The 9,250-nt window shown below is 48.2% G+C and overlaps 1 pseudogene; it reads right to left on the bottom strand.

The window, feature by feature from the left end:
* Positions 1–4,414: 4,414 nt before the first annotated feature.
* Positions 4,415–9,250, bottom strand: part of LOC133763172 (prothymosin alpha-like) — a 51,290-nt pseudogene continuing 46,454 nt past the window's right edge.

Raw genomic sequence — 9,250 nt, 5'->3', positions numbered from 1 at the left:
ACCCACTCAGTCACCGCTGATGTTTCTATGAGAAGGTGAATCACTTTGCATTTGGACTTGAGCTTCTGTAGCAAGTGCCTTTGAAAAAACACCTTCCTGAGAACAGCAACCTGCATCATTCAGTTAAGAGCAGGTAACTGGGACTGGAGGTCCATGTCTGTGAGGATGGAGAAAGGAGGGAGAGAGATGGCCCTTCTGACCACGGGCACCTTCACCAGACACTGTTACAGCCAGGCAGGAGAAGGAGCACTCCTATGTGCCAGAGTAGTCAGGGTGATGTGGCTTAGAGGCCAAATGATGGATTTTCTGTGCTATTCCAACAGTTTGGGAGACTTTATAACACAGTATTTAAAAGCAGGACTGTCCTGGAAAATCTAGAAAATACATTACTTGGAAGAAAATAGCACCTGACCTCAGGAAAATATACAGTCTAATTGGGAAGATAAAGAACATACACAGGAACAATCAGCCTATTTGACAAAAGGACCCTGTGGCGTGTGCTCTGGGCAAGAGGGACCATGTAGATAAGAGGAATTCAGAGAAAAGATACACCACTGTGCAATTAGGTATTCACAGGAAAAGATGTATAAAAGAGAAAGCAAAGGCAAGGAATTAGCATACTCTGCACCTCACGCTCTCACATCTATTTTAATTCCTTTTCCTCTAACCTTAAGGGAGAACTGACTATGAGCCAGATACAAGATGCAGTGATTTCACATATATTATCTTTCATCCTCACAATACAAGTATATGAGGTAGGGGATGCTCTCAGTTCATGAATGAGGACTGAATTTCAGAAAAAGTAAGTAACCACCCCAGGACACTCAGCTGGTAACTGGCTGGGCCAGAACTAAGGCCGGGCTCTGTCTGACTCCAAAGATGACATTCTTTCCACACCACACAGTGTCCCTGAAGGGCTACTTAAAATATTAAGCTAAGAGAAAGGAGCCAAGCACAAAAGGTCACATATTGCATGATTCTATTTATATGAAATATCAGAACAGGTATATCCATGGAGACAGAAAGCAGGCCAGTGGTTGCCAGAGGGGGAATTACTGTTTAAAGGGTACAGGAATTCCTTATGGGGTGATGAAAATGTGTTGGAACTAGATGGAGATGATGGTTGCACAACTAGTGAATGCACTACGTATCACTTAATTGTTTGGTTTAAATGGTTAATCAGCAACTTTACGTGATGTGAATTTTACCTCCATTTCAAAAAAAAAAAAAAAAACTCTCAAGAAAGAAAACACGAGGAGACAAAAATCAAGAAGTGAAGCACCTCCAACACATTGGGGAGAAAATGAGGAGACTGAGCACAGCGGAGCAGCCTGATAAGTCACCATTTTCTTCTAGAGCAAGTGAAGAATTTGGGAGTTGAGAGTGAGAATTCCCAAGCATGGACACCTGCCTTCTTAATCATGGTCGAAGCAGCTGTCCTGGCTGGAGTAATGAGAGATGAGTGCCACTGTGGGTTCCCCAACTCAGAAGACGCCATGCTCCATTGGAGCATTCGCAAGGGACTCCACTGCTTCACGAACTGTGGCCACTTCTTGGTTGCTGAGTGGCAAATCTGAATCTCTGTGAATCTGATAATAACCTCTTAACCAGTGAGGGGGCCCCGCCAGCCAGCCATCTTCCCACCTCAAAAGGGCTTCCTTCTTGGCATTGAGGGGACAGTGCCTCAAGAAAGTGTCATGGTTCCCTTGAGAGATTCAGTTTCGCTTTACTGCCTCTTACGTTGGATGTGACCGACACTAAGCAACCCATGGAAATGCGGAGTTCGCAGCGCTGGGGTGCACCCCTGGGCAAGGATCTGCCCCCCAGGCAGTAGCGAACCCAGCCACGGACTTCTCTCAAGGCTTCATTCCTCTTCCAGCCTCGTTGGAATGTTTGCTTTCACTTCATGCTACCTACTCTCAGAAGTATGCGAACTATTAACCGTGGCTTCTATTCATTTGGAGTTTCACGCAGCAAGTAGATGCTTTCAAACCCTTATGGCCTTTCTGGCCACATAAAAAGGTGGCAGATGCAAGCAGCAGATGTTCCTATCCCTTTTCTTGGATTCTGGGGCCTGGCTGTCCTGGTGAGCCTGTAGCCCAGTTTTCTCCATCGCACAGGCTCTGTTCCTGGAAGGTGTCCACTGAGTGGATCAGGGATGCAAGAACCACGTTCTTCAGATGCCTCTTCATGCATGGGATCATGGAAGTGCTCAGAAAGTCTGCTTTCTGGGTACCAGCTCAGAGTCTCACATGGTTGTCACATTCTATGTAGGAGACCAATAAGAGTTCTATGAGTGCCCAGAGCAGTAGCACACAGAGGATCCATCCAGGTCCCAATGCATTTCCCATTCACATGCTGTAAGCCCAGTGAGTTAAAATGTGCAGCAGCCTTGGGAATAGTCAGTGACATGACCTCAGCCATACCCAGTCAAGAATTCTATGCCATGCCCAGTAAGAAGCCCAACTCATTGTTCTTCTTTTTTTTTTTTTAAATTTTATTTCCTTTTTTAAAAAATTTATTTATTTACTTGAAAGTTAGAGTTACACAAAAAGAGAGAGAGAGAGAGAAAGAGAGGTCTTCCATGCACTGGTTCACTCCCCAATTCGCCGCAACAGCTGGAGCTGTGCCAATCCAAAGCCAGGAGCCAGAAGCTTCCTCTGGGTCTCCCAGGCAAGTATAGGGGCCCAAGCACCTGAGCCATCCTCCACTGAACCCCCAGGCCACAGCAGAGAGCTGGATGGGAAGTAGAGCAGCCAGGACTCGATCCGGTGCCCATACAGGATGCTGGCACTGCAGGCGGTGGCCCTATCTGCTATGCCATAGAGCCAGCCCCCCAACTCAGAGTTAAGTGTAATTCCTACCATCCAGCATGTGCCCACTGAATGACCTTTAGACTTACCAAGTGACACACCTAGGAGACTCTCTCCTCCACATAACCTGCTTGCTAGAGAGAACCAGAACTTCCCCCTATGGCCTCCTGATCAGCTTTAGCCCCACTTCCAGCCTCACCATAGGCTCCTGGAATCTTTAAAAACCTTCACAATATCATTTTATCAAAACCAGTAACTTGGTGCAAACTTGAAGACAGCCAGAAAATACAAAACTCCAATACCAATATAAACAAAGTTTATTTTACTTTGAAATTTCTTCTTTATATTTCTGAAAATGGGATTCAATAAATATTCATTAGGAAACAAAAAATACAAATAGTACAGACATCTACTAAGCATAAAGCAAAATTCCCTATTCCTTTTCCTCTCCTTCTCATCTCCCATCAATTTCTCTTATAAGAATTAGCCAATGTTCAGCCTTTCAGATATGTTCCATGCATTGCTCACACACTTGATTACATGCACATAATTCTTACTTTTTTTTTTTTAGAACAACTCAGCAAAATAAAATTCTGGTTTATTGTTGGACAACATTGTTTTACACATACATCAAACAGGCCAAAAAACAAACAAACAAAAAAAGAACAGCAACTTCATAGACAAAAAAAGGAAAAAAAGAAACCTTTTATCTTTGGCCTTTTTAACCATCTCATACAAACCAACTATTTATAGTACAGCTAAGTACATACACAAAAAAAGTTACTGGAATGCTCGGAATAAGATTTTTTGTTGTTGTAGTTTTTGCTTTTTTTACAAGTTTTTTTTTTTTCTCCTTTGAGATTAGAATGAACATGGTCACACCACAAGTAAAGTCAGAAGTAGGACAGAGGACGCTCAAAGGCTGGTCTGGTCATCCAAGATCATTAAAAATGGCTGACCCCTAACAATATGTACAAAAATATAAAACGTAAATAAAAAGTACAAACAAATTTTCCTTTTTAAAGTACTTTTAAGAAAGAGAGCAGGGCCTGGAGTTTGGTGCTGTCCCTCCCCTGTTGCGAATTCACTGGGTTTGTGGGACGTGAGCGCGGCGTCCGCAGGGGAGCGGGGCGGCCTCTACTCGGAGATGACCACAGTGGGGGGACTGGGGTGAGGGTGAAGGTCACCGGGTTTGCGGCTGCCTGGGGTTCACGGCAGCCTTGGTTCGCAGCGGCCTTGGTTCACGGCGGCCTGGGGTTCAAGGCGGCCTTGGTTCATGGCGGCCTCGGGTTCGCTGCGGCCTTGGTTCATGGCGGCCTGGGGTTCAAGGCGGCCTGGGGTTCACGGCCTGGGGTTCGCGGCGGCCTGGGGTTCACGGCCTGGGGTTCACGGCGGCCTCGGGTTCATGGCGGCCTCGGGTTCGCGGCGGCCTGGGGTTCACGGCCTGGGGTTCACGGCGGCCTCGGGTTCATGGCGGCCTCGGGTTCGCGGCGGCCTGGGGTTCGCGGCGGCCTGGGGTTCACCGCGGCCTGGGGTTCGCGGCGGCCTGGGGTTCGCGGTGGCCCTGGTTCACCGCGGCCTTCTTTCGCGGCGGCCTGGGGTTCACGGCCTGGGGTTCACGGCCTGGGGTTCGCGGCGGCCTAGGGTTCGCGGCGGCCTTCTCCTGTCTCGGTCTAGTCGTCCTCGGTGGTCTTCTGCTTCTTGGTGTCGACGTCATCCTCCTCGTCCTGCTCAGCTGCCCGCTTGCCTGTAGCTGCCTCGCCCTCCTCACCTTCGTCCCCGTCCTCTTCCTCACCATCGCCCTCTTCCTCCTCCCCTTCCTCACCATCGCCCTCCTCCTCCTCTTCCTCGTTGTGCGACTCCTGCTCCCTGTTCTCGTTGGCGTTGCCGTGGGCAGGGGCGTCTCTCCCATTCTCCGCCTCCTCCACACTTCCTTCTTCTCCTTCAAGTCCTCGGCGGTGATCTCGGAGCTGGTGTCCACGGCCGCGTCGGACATGGTGGGGCACGCTGGGGATCCGAGGCAGCGGGCGTTCGGGGACTCTGGCGACAAAGCTGCTGGAGGCCGCGGCGGAGGCGGCTGCAGCGAGCCAGGAGCTGGGCCCGGGAACAATGCAAAGATGGCTTTTCAGAGCAGCCAGTCCATAATAATTTTACACAAGGCGAGTAACACTGATGCAGGCTTTTAAAACATACCTTTCCATTTAATATATCACAGGTCCATGTGCATATATATGTTCTTCTATCATCATCTCTGATTAATGCATATTATTCCACAGTACAGGGGCACTATTATTTATTAAGACATACTCTAGTGATAATAGTTAAGTCATTTCTGCTTTTTTCTTCAGAATAAACACAGTAGAAATCTTTCCATTGCTTTGGGAAAAGCACCTATTGACTTCACTGTAAGAGATCCAGGAGACAGGAGGTTGCCAAAGTAAGTTATAGGTCTCTCCTATCTGTTCAGGATAGGAGTGCCTCCTCTCATTTGGTTCCTCTGTCTCGCAGCAGGTAAGCCTGGAGTCCAGTCATTGGCATGTTCTCTAATTCTAGGTGTTGCCAACTACTCCCAGGCTGCGAGATGTGAAGACCTGCCCTCAGTGCACATGGGATCAGGCTCCACCCACACAGAATCAAGCTTCACTCACATGTGAACATGCTTGGCTCACATGGATCAGGCTTCACCCACATGTGAACATGCTTGGCTCACATGGATCAGGCTTCACCCGCATGGGACCAGGCTTCACTAGCATGTGAACATGCTTGGCTCACATGAGAACATGCTTCACTCACATGTGAACATGCTTGGCTCACATGGATCAGGCTTCACCCACATGGGATGAGGCTTCACTCACATGTGAACATGCTTGGCTCACACGGGAACATGCTTCACTCACATGTGAACATGCTTGGCTCACAGGGGAACACGCTTCACTCACATGTGAACATGCTTGGCTCACATGGGAACAGGCTTCACTCACATGTGAACATGCTTGGCTCAATGGATCAGGCTTCACCCACATGGGACCAGGCTTCACTCACATGTGAACATGCTTGGCTCACATGGGAACAGGCTTCACTCACATGTGAACAACCTTGGCTCTCATGGGATCAGGCTTCACCCACATGGGACCAGGCTTCACTCACATGTGAACATGCTTGGCTCACATGACAATCAGGTTCTGCAATGTTTCTGTTTCCACTGCCTCCCTGCCTGACTCCAGAGATCCCTGAGTTTGGGGCTCTCTAAATGAGCACAAAGCCACCAGTCATCCCCAGTTCCTAGAGACTATTCTTTCGTCTGTCCCACAGGCTTCTGTGTTGGTCCTTGGATCTTCTGTTAGTTCCCCACTTGGAATGGATCCCAACTGGCCAGGCCTCTTCCCTCATCTTCCTGCTCCCTCCAGCCCTTCCTCCCCAGCCTACTTCTCTCTAGCTCACCCACTTCAGTGCCAGCATCACCACTGATGGTGGTGGTGAGATTCTCATCATAGCTCCCTCACTTCCCTGTGTTCTGTGCTGACCTATGTCAGATTCACCTCATGCTGACTACTCTTGCTTTTCTCAAAGTCACCCAGGAATCCCTCTGCCAGCTGGCACTCTTTTCTCTCTGGCTATCTCATGATCAGCCTCATCCCGCGTTTCATTCATCTATTCAACAAATATTGATCATCTGCCACTAGACACCATCACATTTCCTTCCAAACTGCAGACTTCCTAGAATAGCTTACACATCGGGCTCTGTATTTCTATTGTACCATGCGTGGCAAGTTACTGAAATTTCGTAAATTTATGCTATAGAATGGATATCATTCAGTGCTTTTTCTGAAAGTTACCATCATAGTGCCCTATTCCCATCCTGCTGACACTGCATAACAACAGACAGCATTTACTAAGGACTTGACAAGGTTGGCCTAAGAAGCATATATGTATTGATAATCCTCACCTCAGCAACCCTGGGAGACAAGTACTGCCATCTTCTATAGTTGAGAACTGGTGGTTCCCTAAGTCACACGAGTTCACCCAGGCTAGAATTAACACAGCCAGGATCCATATCCAGGCATCTGACACCTAGGCCTTCACCATTATTGAACATGGTATTCTGTCTCTCCTTGGCAGCTTTCCACGTCAGTTCCTTGAGCAGAGGCCAAAAATTTGATCAGTGATAGCTTTAGGGTAGTCTGACAGATGAAGGGGCCAGGGCCTACAGTGAGAGAAACAACCCCAGGCTCTGGCCAAAGGGACATCTTAGCAGGTTCAGTGATCACCAGGCAGTGGATACCACTGTGCCCACTATGTGAGGCGGGAGGTACTCAGAGGCCAGTGTAGAGGGCTTGGAGCCTCTGAGACAGCTCCATGCCATCTGCCCCATCCTGTTGATAAGGGGTGGCCAGCCAGACTTCTTCAACCAACCCCAGTCATCTCCACACTTCTCTGCATTGGTGGTGAAGAGCTCATTGTGAAAATTCAGGGCAAAGACTCTGGGGTCAGAATGGGGTCCATCTAAACCCTGGTTAACACACTTCCTAGATGTGTGACCTTGGGATAAGTTAGTAAAAGCAGCTATGACTCGATTTCCTTGTGTATAAAAGGGTGGAGATGATAGTATCAGAAAGTTGTTGTGAACGCCTACACCATGGAATTTGTATAAAACACTTAAAGGATGGGGTCAGTGCTGTGGCATATTGGGCAAAGCTGCCCCCTACAGTGTCCATACCCCATATGGGCGCTGGTTCAAGTCCCAGCTGTTCCACTTCTGATCCAGCTCTCTGATATGGCCTGGAAAAGCAGTAGAAGATGGCCCAAGTTCTTGGACCCCTGCACCCATGTGGGAGAGCTGGAGGACGCTCCAGGCTCCTGGCTTCAGATTAGCCCAGCCTTGACCACTAAAGCCATTTGGGGAGTTAACCAGCAGATGGAAGACCATTCCTGGGAAGGTGTGCACCTCTAGGGCTCCCATGCACAGGTGAGGAGTTAGTACTGTGCTAGCCTGTCCCCCCTTCAGTCACAGGTGAGCAAGCAGACCCCTTGGCACACTGTGTTACTTATTTCAGGTCACAGAAAAGTGGAGAAGAGCTCTGAATCTGCTTTCTACCCAACACTGCTCTGGCCGGGAGAAATTCTGAATGTTGCCACTTGAGCTAATTCATTTGGCAAATTGTTTAAGACACTTTAGCCATTTATACAAAACTAAAGATGAATGACTTCTAATCAAATGCAAGATGACATGGTATGAAATTGCCAAGGGGTAGGTCTGCTGCAGCCTTGAGTGCTCAATGGCTGGGACGATGGACGGCTCCTCACTTTGACACAAGAAGCATGACATTTGCTAGGTAACTTACTTTATATGCCAACGCTTCGAACAGTAAGAAATAAGTAGAAAGGCAATCTGTTCTTGTCTCAGGAATTGTTACATAAAAAAGGAGAAACACATCACATTTGCACGTCCACTCTCCAGATGGCAAACACGGTGCTCCTGAGTAATAGCATCCATCTTCTTTCAATTACCAGACTGGGGCACAGCCACCTCATGAGCATCTGGGGCAAGCGTCCCCTGCCATGCTGCTTTCTTGCCCCTGGAGTCCCTCAAGGACTCAGGCAAAATGCTGACAGATTTGACCAGCAGCAGGAGCACAGTGTGTATAGTAACGAGTGTGGTTCCTGGGAAGAGACCCAACGGCCTACTTACGGATGGAGCTCTGCCTCTCAGCAACTGCGCAGCCTCGACGTCCTGTCCTTCAGAGGGGGAGAACAGTTGCCCACGTTACAACCTGCAAGGATTAAACAAGATGATGCTTGAGACAGTGTTGCTGTGGCTGACACATAACAGGGCTTATATTTTTTTTAATTGAAAAGCGTGCAGCAAATTATTTTATTTTCTCTAAAGGTGATCTAAGGCAAGCTGTTCCTTTTCATATTCATATGCAAATAAGGACAGAAAGAAGGAAGAAATTGTGATTATAGGGCTCAATGTGGCCAATCACTGTTCTGATGCTGCCACCTGCTGGAGAGCCACATCCCACACTGCTATTGAAAGGAATGAGCTGAAATAACACGGGGCAAAGCCCTTCCTGCCAGGTCCCATCCCCTCCACCTCCGTCCTTCAGATCTGGACCTAAAGCTTCCCTGACTCTTCTGATGCCGGGTTGCTGGGATCAGCATATCTTCTTTAGAAGGACATTTCTCCAAGGCGGGGTAGGACATTTACCTAGTGAGTCACACTGTCCCGCATTGGGATCAAGAGGACACTATGGGCTGTGCTGTACAAGAAGTCAAAATCTAGTTTGTAGCCCGTATGCACCACATCATGTTGGCCCACATTGTGTTTTGATAAAGTTCAAATTATTCACCAGTGTTTCAAATGCCAGAGTTCACCTAAAACTGCTGGAGAATCTAAGGATATGGCAACACACGACTACACCCCTCTAGGACAGCAA

The sequence above is a fragment of the Lepus europaeus genome, chromosome 7 (assembly GCF_033115175.1).
Source record: "Lepus europaeus isolate LE1 chromosome 7, mLepTim1.pri, whole genome shotgun sequence".
NCBI lineage: Eukaryota > Metazoa > Chordata > Mammalia > Lagomorpha > Leporidae > Lepus > Lepus europaeus.
This window is presented reverse-complemented; position numbering and strand designations above follow the sequence as displayed.